At 38.8% G+C, this 9,371-nt stretch overlaps 1 non-coding gene across 1 annotated transcript; it reads left to right on the forward strand.

Annotated features, from left to right (window-relative positions):
• Nucleotides 1-9,043: 9,043 nt before the first annotated feature.
• On the forward strand, nt 9,044-9,150 carry LOC141722876 (small nucleolar RNA R71). Its single transcript, XR_012575874.1, has one exon. It is a non-coding gene; the product is annotated as a small nucleolar RNA R71 (small nucleolar RNA).
• Nucleotides 9,151-9,371: the final 221 nt, after the last annotated feature.

Genomic DNA, 9,371 nt, shown 5'->3' on the forward strand with positions numbered 1-9,371 from the left:
CTTCATCTACCTGAAAACTGCACTTACAACTTAGCACTTGGAGAATCTGTTCTTCAGAACATGATGACAAGCTTGGGATATGAGAAAAGCTTGTCCAAGCTAGGACAGTTGAAGAGACCTTGCATCAGGAAGGAATAGAGCTTCTTCTTTGATTGCATCACAAAGACTTTTGCTAACAAATGTTCCAATTTCGATGCTATTCCAATCATGAGTCAACAAATAGGGTATGTACTTCTTAATCAGACTCATTTCGATTATGCATCTGTTGTGTTAGGCTATATTGGTGACAGAATGAAGGAAGATGCAAATGTAGTATATTTTGCTAGGTTACGCCAATTAATTTATAGTTATTATTGTTCTGATAAGCCACAAGTGTTCAGTAACCTAATGGAACCTTTTAAGTTACACAAAAGGGCATTTACTGACTTGTTATCTGCTGATAACAAGAAGGAAGTACTAAGACCTCTCCAAATACCCCAATCTGTCAAACAGTTCTTAGTCAACACTATCCCAGGCACTTACACAGCCATATTCCCTGATGTAACACCATCACAACCATCCACTACTCAACAACCACAGTCTACCTCACAACCACCAACATCAGCACCTGTTGTCAGTACTTCATAGTCTAGACCCAAATCCAAAACCAAACCAACCTCTAATACTTCTCAAAAGGTGCCAGTTGTAAAATCTGACACATCCTCCAGACCCAAAACCTCAAGACCTAAATCTGTTGCTCAATCTTCACCAAGGAGAAAGAGAAGGCTGATTCTGAGAGATGAATCAGATGAGGAAGAATAGGTACAGGTTCCTGCATCAGAACCTGTGACAAAAGAAGCTGAAGAGTCAACTCTTCAAAAGGAGAAAATAACTGAAGCTTCTGGCATTCAGAAAAGAAAGAGGTCTTCACATTCTGATACCGATCATGTCACCCCTCCATCTAGAAAATCAAAATTGAGGAAGACAGGAGCATGTGTGCATCTTGCACAAATTCAATCTGAGGATGCTGAAGATGTTGAGGAAGGGGATCAGAAATCTTTGTTCTCATCAGAATCTATTGTGATTGAAGCCCTGCCAGTAGCTGAAGAAGTTCTGATTCGGAAATCTGAAATTCCTGAAGTCCACAGATCAGAACCTATACAAGAATCCGTGATTTCTCCACCTCACTCTCCAATCAAAGCTACAAATGATGTTGAAGAACAATAGACAAGTCCTGAAATAGATATTAATAATTTGAATATACCTACTGTTCTATATCTGGAAGCTCCAACTACAAAACAGCCAACTCTTGTTACTTCTCCAATTTTACAGGCTGAGATACCAACAACACCAATTCTTGATATTGGAACTAAAGATCAGAATTTAGACAAGCTGCAACTGCTTCAGAGTCTCCTACAGCCACACACATCTTGGTGTTATCTGAAGATGATGAGATTCTAGCAAGTTCTGGATAGTCATCTCCAGTAAACACTCTAGTGCCTACATGAAAGGAGGCATTATTCCAGTTTGAGAAAGAGGCTGCTCCAGTTCCATGTGAGGAAACCTTTAGAGGGACTGAGTGGATTCATAAATGGAATAATACTGATTTTATTCTCATCCCACATGTTCTGACAGAACATGTTTCAAAAGCTGATGAGTTGCTGACAAGTTCTGACTTCAAGCATCAACTAAAGGTCACTGCTCTCAGTACAAGAACTCTACAAGGTCAACACTCCACGACTCATGCAAAGGTTGATAAACTTCAGAAAAAAAGCTGATAAGCTAGCCATGATGCAAGATCTAGACAAGAAGTGGTTTTTTTAGACCAATTCAAGAAAAAGTGGATGCTATTGAGCTTGTTCAAGACAAGCAGCAGGCCCAACTAGATGAGGTATTATAAAATCAAGCTGCTCAACAGACTCAGTTAAATGAGATCCAATCTTCAGTTGAACTCCTTCTTTCTCTACTACTGACAGATGATGCCAAAAAGGGGGAGAAGGTAGTTAAGTCCAAATGCTCACCAAGCCAAACACTGAAGAAAAAGGATGATCATGGAGATGACTAGGGAAACTCCGAAAAGAGTAGAGGTCAAAGTTAAGGGAAGCAGCTAAGCAGAATTTCCACTCAACAGACAAGTTCTCATTAGAGAATGTCTGGTAGGAAGAACTCTGATAGATCTGCTATACAAGGGAGGAATAAGGAAGGAAAGAAGCCAACAGATCGGGATGTTCCTTTGTTGATCACAAATGCTGATACTTCAAATACTGATGATCAAGTTTTGACAACTACTTCTGATGTGATAGTCCAAGCTGGAAGCCAAGAGTCACAGAAGTTTTTGCAGACTTTGAAATTCAAAGGAAAAGCAACATTCTTCTATAAAGATCCCAAAATTCAATCTGTTGATGAAAAATTGGCCAAGAGACTATTCCTTAAGGATAATCCAGGAGTGGATTTAGAGGAATTAAGAGAAGAAGAAGCTAAATTTGCTGCTGAGAAGAGCAAACCCAAATCAAAAGCTTCTGATGCTAAAAAGCCACCAAGGCCAAAAGAAAAGGGGATTGTGATAAGAGAAAGATCTGCCACAAAGATTCCTAGATCAAGGACTAGATCTCAAACTACTACTGATCCCAAAGATAAGGGAAAAGGAAAAGTTGGGGAGACAGCCAAGAAACAGAAGATGAAGATTCCTCAAATTCTGATGGATCCTGTGTGCAAGATGGTTCAAGTCTTTGATGATAATGCTGCTGAAGATGAAACAGTTGAAACTCTGAAGAGAATGAGGATGACAGAAGAATCTAAGACAACCTCTGACATAGCTTAAGTTGTTCAGAGTGAAGAAGTTCAGAACTTAATAAATCCTGAAGATATTTCAGAACAGCAAGTTACAGATGAAACTGCAAATCCTGACAAATTCATCAAGACATCAACCTCTAACACTGCTCAAGTTGACATAGACAGTTTAACATTAGAAGACAAGAAGAAGCTGTTATGGAACAAGTCTATTCCAGTTCAGCCTAAGATAAATCAGATGTTGAATCAACTTGCAACATTTGGGGTAAAAGCCAAGCAAGCTAGAGACACTTCTGGATTAGGTTCTGACAGAGAGAAATTCCCGAATGGGATAGAAGTTGATATTAGAGATCCATCCATATTGACTGACAAGCCATTTGAAGAGATCACACAGAAGCACCTTGACAAAGTGTTTTCTGCTCAAGTAGTGATGGATACTCATGATGATTATGAAGAAAAATAGAAATTGATCTTAATGCTGATTGATGGCAGAACTTATAGATTATCTGAATCTGATGTGCTGAAGAAATCTGTCAAAGAGCTCCAATATATTCATTATCTACAGGAGGTAAATTCTGATGTTATCAGGAAATGGTTAGAATATATTCTGAAGACAATAAGAGATTTACTCAGAATATCTGGTGCAAGAATGACAAAGTATACTCCAATGATGATGGAAGATAAATTCCTATGAGGAAGAATTTTGCTAAGGTAGAAGTAATTCTGAAAGGAAGATGTTTATGCTATAATGAAGATTCTACACATCCAAGGGTAATAAGACTGGGAGATGGACTTGAAAGAAATCCAATTTCTGCACTCAGAGCTACCATATATCAGATTGTTGATACTGAAGATGAAGGACTGCAGCAATTCAAAGCTCAGTTACTTGAAGTTAAAAGAAATGCAGAGACCAAGATGGTATCAGACTTTGTAAGCAATCATTATGGATTCAGGCTGATTCAGTGAATTTGGTAAAAGCTGCATGGACTGTAAGTTGTATTTAGTTGTGCATATAAACTCTCATTGCATTTGTACTTAAATGTTTTTGACATCATCAAATCTATAAACTTGTATATTTTTATAAATTACAAGTTGGGGGAGATTGTTAGATATATTTGTGATGTCATATCTAATCTGATTTGTTTAGTTTAAGAACTTATTATTAGAACTTAACTGGAAATCAGAACTTACTGAAGACAGGAAGTTATCAGAACTTAAGCCATCAGGACTTACATCAGAACTTAAGTGCGGATATACTTCAGGAAAAGCGACTGATTTACAGGAAATGATCTGGATTAACCAAAAGAAGATATGCTTGGAGAGTTGTACAAATAAAGGACTATAGTAGATAATCTCTGATTGATGTATTTTAGGAAATAAAACATATCATATCAATTAGGAGATATCTTGTAACTGTGTAGTGTTAGGGCGAAAACACGCGCTAATATTCACGCAAGTATACGCGTTCGCAAGTAGTATAAGATATAAATCAGATTCGTTCCCACAGAGACTGGTTTAGGTTAAGTTCAATTTATGCACCTATGCAACAATGTATGGTTATCACTCAATGCTAATACAAATAACAAATTGGGTTTTTATTAAACTAAGAGATTATACTAAATAACATTAACTAAGAGAATTGAAGTTGAATTACTATATATGACAAACATGGGATCCTAACTTCATTAAATACTTTGTTCAATAGCCTTCTCGTTCTTAACCTTAGCATGTGATGGTGAGGACACTAATCAGATAACACGAAACTGATAAACGCCAACTTTCGTTGCACGAGTACCATTCTACCAAACATCCACAAAAGAGATAAAAGCTGAATAGGCACCAATTATATTGAGACCCTATATGTCTATAGAATTTGACAACATAACGGTTTAAGAACAAGTTATCTATCTTGATTACATAGGGCAAGTAAAACGGTTAGAGTTACCTACGAATCATGCATACACATACATGAACCTATGCTAGCATGGCAAGTTCTAAACCTCTATATTCACTGTCACTTCAATAGAGATTAACACGCTATCTTATATGTTAGCTACGCACATAAGACGAATAAGCACAACCATACTAGGATATCAATCAATCACCACACCAAGATATCGAAACAATTAACTATTGAAATCCATAAGTAAATCCGCTAGAATCCCATGACAACGATTAGCCCATAATCGAATTCATCGTCACCATGGGTTCCAATGAAAGCATGGTATAAACAAGGTCTTAATAAACTAAATAATAATCAAAGTACGAATAAACGAGATCTAGGTTCAACAAGAACGAAAACGAGCATCCAAAGTTACAACTAATTCAAAGAATCATAAATTAAAAACAAGATCTTCTTTTTCGGAGTTGTTCAGTGCTTCTAGGTCTTCTCCTTGGTATCCCAATCTTCCTGGATGATGAAAACCCTTTTTTTTAAGTATATATACGCCCCTAGTGGACCTGGACCCTTAAAATCGTCAAATTCTACTAAAAAAAGGCTTTTTTAGCGAAATCAGCGACCAGCCGCGCCCTGAGCGGCCGCTCAGTTCTCCTGAGCGGGCGCTCAGCTCTCTGAGCGGGCGTTCAGCTCTGCTGAGCGGGCGCTCAGCTACTGACTGGAAAAATATTCTGATGAATCTTGTTTTGACCATAACTTGAGTTCTACTCGTCAGAATTAGGCGATTCAACTGCCCACGCGAAGCTATTGAGATTCTCTACAACTTGACAATGGCCTTGGCTTCCAATTCTGATCACTTTTCATCATATTTCCTTTAAAAGCTCTTTTCTTCATTTAACTGATACCTGAAATGCAATAACACAAAAACACATCAAAATACCAATAACTTGAGTCCAAAACACCAATTTAAGCTTGTAATAAAGCATTCCAAGTGGATATAAAATCCACTTATTACACCCCCAAACTTGAATCGATGCTTGTCCTCAAGCATAAACAGACTCAAAACTACAAAACAAACCTAATGCATGAATGAAACTACGTGAATGCAACTAAATGACAATGCAATCGATCCCCTCAGAATAACCATAACCAAATGAATAAGCCAATGCCTCTAAGAATGCAATAACTTGAAACAGAGTTTGAATAAATCCCACAAACCAACTCACAAACCAGAAACGTGCGTGTGTGGATGCTTAACAGATATACTCTCGATACTAGATCAATAACCCTAACTTATCTATCATTGAAACAATCAAAAGTTTATAAACAGAATAGACAATAAACGCATTATGACTCACAACACCTCCTTTCTACTAGAGTTATACAAGGATTCACACTATTATTGAACACATAGCAAAGATGCTTATTTGATCGTACAATGAATGAGGTCCCAAAAGACTTATACAATAATATCCATGTACCGAGCGTTAGGTTAGCGGATCCCAGACTATAAAAGCCTTAGGTCACTAGGCACAAAGTCCCCTAGAACTTAATAACTCGAGTATTAAAGAGCTCACTCTTGATCAATTGTGCATAAACACATACTTTTTTCTTTCTTTTTTTTCTTTTTTTTTTGATTTTTTTCAACAATTTCTGAATGAGTGCGTTTCGCTCCATCTCATTCAACCCTAGACTACTCATAAAAATATGAGCCGGCTACTAGCCATTTGACGCCTAGCCTTACAACAACTAGCAATGAAATCCAAGTTTTTCTCCAGATAAAAAAAATCAGTGTTTTTACGTCATTACGAGAATATCACAAATTCTAAATATAACCAAATGATTAAATCTCAACAACAAACAAGTATGATCATGATCTAGATCAAAAGCAACCCTATAAGACTTTGTGAAAATATTTATTTCTGGCATGCAAATCAATTCATTAAGACTTAAACATCCCTCAATTCCTCATCACCACACTCAAATCAACATCAACTTATTCAATATCATAGTTCATCTTAAGGGATCATGCTAAATATGCATGCAAATGCAACTATATGAAATTACATAAAAACAAACAAATATGTCCTAAATGAACAATCATGCAAAAATATGAATGAACTACAACTAAACATGCAACATAAATCTATATGAATCTATATGGACTCACACTACTAATCCTTACATTATCACCCCCAAACTTAAAATTTTCAATGTCCTCATTGAAGGTAATAATAAGGATTTCAAGCATACCTAGTCGTCGGAAAGATCAGCCTCTTCGGGTGGAGGATCAGGTGGCCAATCAACCTCGCCACTAGTGTCTCAGAAAATAGTACCGAAAGCGTGTGTCAAATCTTCAGCAAAATGACGGTGAATGTCGTGCATGGCCTCCATACGCCTAATTACTCGCCTGTACTGCTCGTCACCAACACCAGTCCTATCAACTACCTGCTGTACATGAGAAGAACCCTCTATAGGCACTGGAGGATCCGTTCGGCTACCCTCTACATCATCAAAGATATATCCCAACCCCTTGTCAGGGAGTGCACCTAAGAATGAATAACTCAAGTGATTTGGTAGTGGGTTGAGCTCAAGTGTAGGAGCATCTTCAATAGACGACTCGAGACGATCCTGAGAAATTTTCAGCTCTGCTAACCCAAGAGAACCGAATGGCACATCCAACTTCCTCTTCCACAGAGGTGCATTCAAAACCTGAATTTGCTCTACTTTAAAGCACTCCTCTTTAGCTGTGGGTAATTTTATTTCCTTGAACACATTGAAAGTGACCTTCTGATCATGAACCTTCATCGTAAGCTCTCCTTTTTGCACATCGATCATAGTTCGGCCTGTAGCCAAGAATGGTCTTCCCAAGATAATGGGAATCTTCTTATCTTCCTCGAAATCAAGAATTACAAAGTCAGCAGGGAAGAAGAGTTTATCCACCTTGACCAAGACATCCTCCAATATACCTCCTGGATAAGCGATGGAACGATCAGCTAGTTGCAATGACATGTATGTTAGTTTCGGCTCAGGCAGACCAAGCTTCTTGAAGATAGATAAGGGCATCAGATTGATGCTAGCTCCTAAATCACATAACACTTGTCGAATGACAAGTTTCCGATGGTGCAAGGAATAGTGAAGCTTCCAGGATCTTTAAGCTTCGGAGGCAACTTCTGTTGCAGCACAGCACTGCATTCCTCCGTTAGAGCAACAGTCTCTAAGTCATCGAGCTTCACTTTCCGAGAGAGAATACCTTTCATAAACCTCGCATAGCTAGGAATCTGTTCAAGAGCTTCAGCAAAAGGTATGTTGATATGAAGTTTCTTGAGCACCTCCAGAAACTTCTCAAACTGCTTATCCAGCTTTTTCTTCTGCAGCCTTTTAGGAAAAGGAGGTGGAGGATAAATCTGTTTCTCCCCTGAATTACCCTCAGGAGGAGTGTGTTCCACAGTAGTCTTCCTTGGTTCCACCTCTACTTCCTTCTACACATCTTCTTCAGCCACAACTGCATTTTCTGAATCTTGAGATTTTTCTGGCTCTTCGTCTTGCTGAACTTGGGGGCTTGCGACCTTTCCAGACCTTAAGGTGATGGCGTTCACCTGTTCTTCAACTTCCCTCTTGCCTGGATTTGTTTCTGTATCACTAGGAAGCGTTCCTGGTGGTCGATTCAATAAGGCATTAGCAATTTGCCCTATTTGGTTCTCCAGATTCTGGATAGAAACAGCCTGGCTTTGGCATATAAGAGCCTGGTTTTTGTACATAAGCCTCAACTCCTCCAATTCATATTTTTCATTCGTAGATAGACCTGCATCATTAGTTTGTTGTTGAAGTTGGAGTTGTTGTCTTGGTGTAAATTGTTGCTGAAAACCAGGAGGGTTAAATAGCTTATTTGCAAACTGCTGGAATGGCTGTTGCATCGCATTCTGATTGTTGCTCCAGCTGAAGTTAGGATGATTCCAGTTGTCAGGATGATAAGAGTCTGGAACTGGTTGCTGTAATCTCTGAAAGTTGCTCACAAACTGAGCTGAGTCGCTAGATATAGCGCATTGTTCTGTCACATGCGGACCTGCACACAGCTCACAAACACTAATTATCTGCTTAACACCATAGTTAGCCAGAGAATCGATCTTCATAGACAACGCCTTTAGTTGAGCAGTGATAGCCGTAGCTGTATCCACTTCAAGAACTCCTGCTACCTTGCCCTGTGGATATCTCTGGGTTGGATACTGATATTCATTAGCAGCCATCAGTTCAATTAGATCATAAGCTTCCTTATAGCTCTTTACCCATAATGCTCCGCCTGATGCTGCATCGAGCATGGGTCTGGATTGTGCTCCCAACCCATTGTAAAAATAAGTGATGATCATCCAATCAGGAATTCCATGATGAGGACACTTCCTAAGCATCTCCTTGTAGCGCTCCCAAGCTTCACTTAGCGATTCTCCCGTTTGCTGCGCAAATTGATTAATAGCATTCCTGAGTGCAGCTGTCTTCGCCATAGGGAAGAATTTAGTAAGAAACTTCTGAGCAAGATCTTCCCAAGTAGTAATCGAACCAGCTGGTAGAGAGTGTAACCAGCTCTTAGCCTTGTCCTTCAGAGAGAATGGGAACAGTCTCAGCTTCACAGCATCTTCAGAAACACCGTTGAACTTGAAGGTGTCGCATATTTCAATGAAATCCCTAATGTGTGTATTGGGATCTTCCG

Source organism: Apium graveolens, chromosome 4, assembly GCF_009905375.1.
Source record: "Apium graveolens cultivar Ventura chromosome 4, ASM990537v1, whole genome shotgun sequence".
Lineage (NCBI taxonomy): Eukaryota > Viridiplantae > Streptophyta > Magnoliopsida > Apiales > Apiaceae > Apium > Apium graveolens.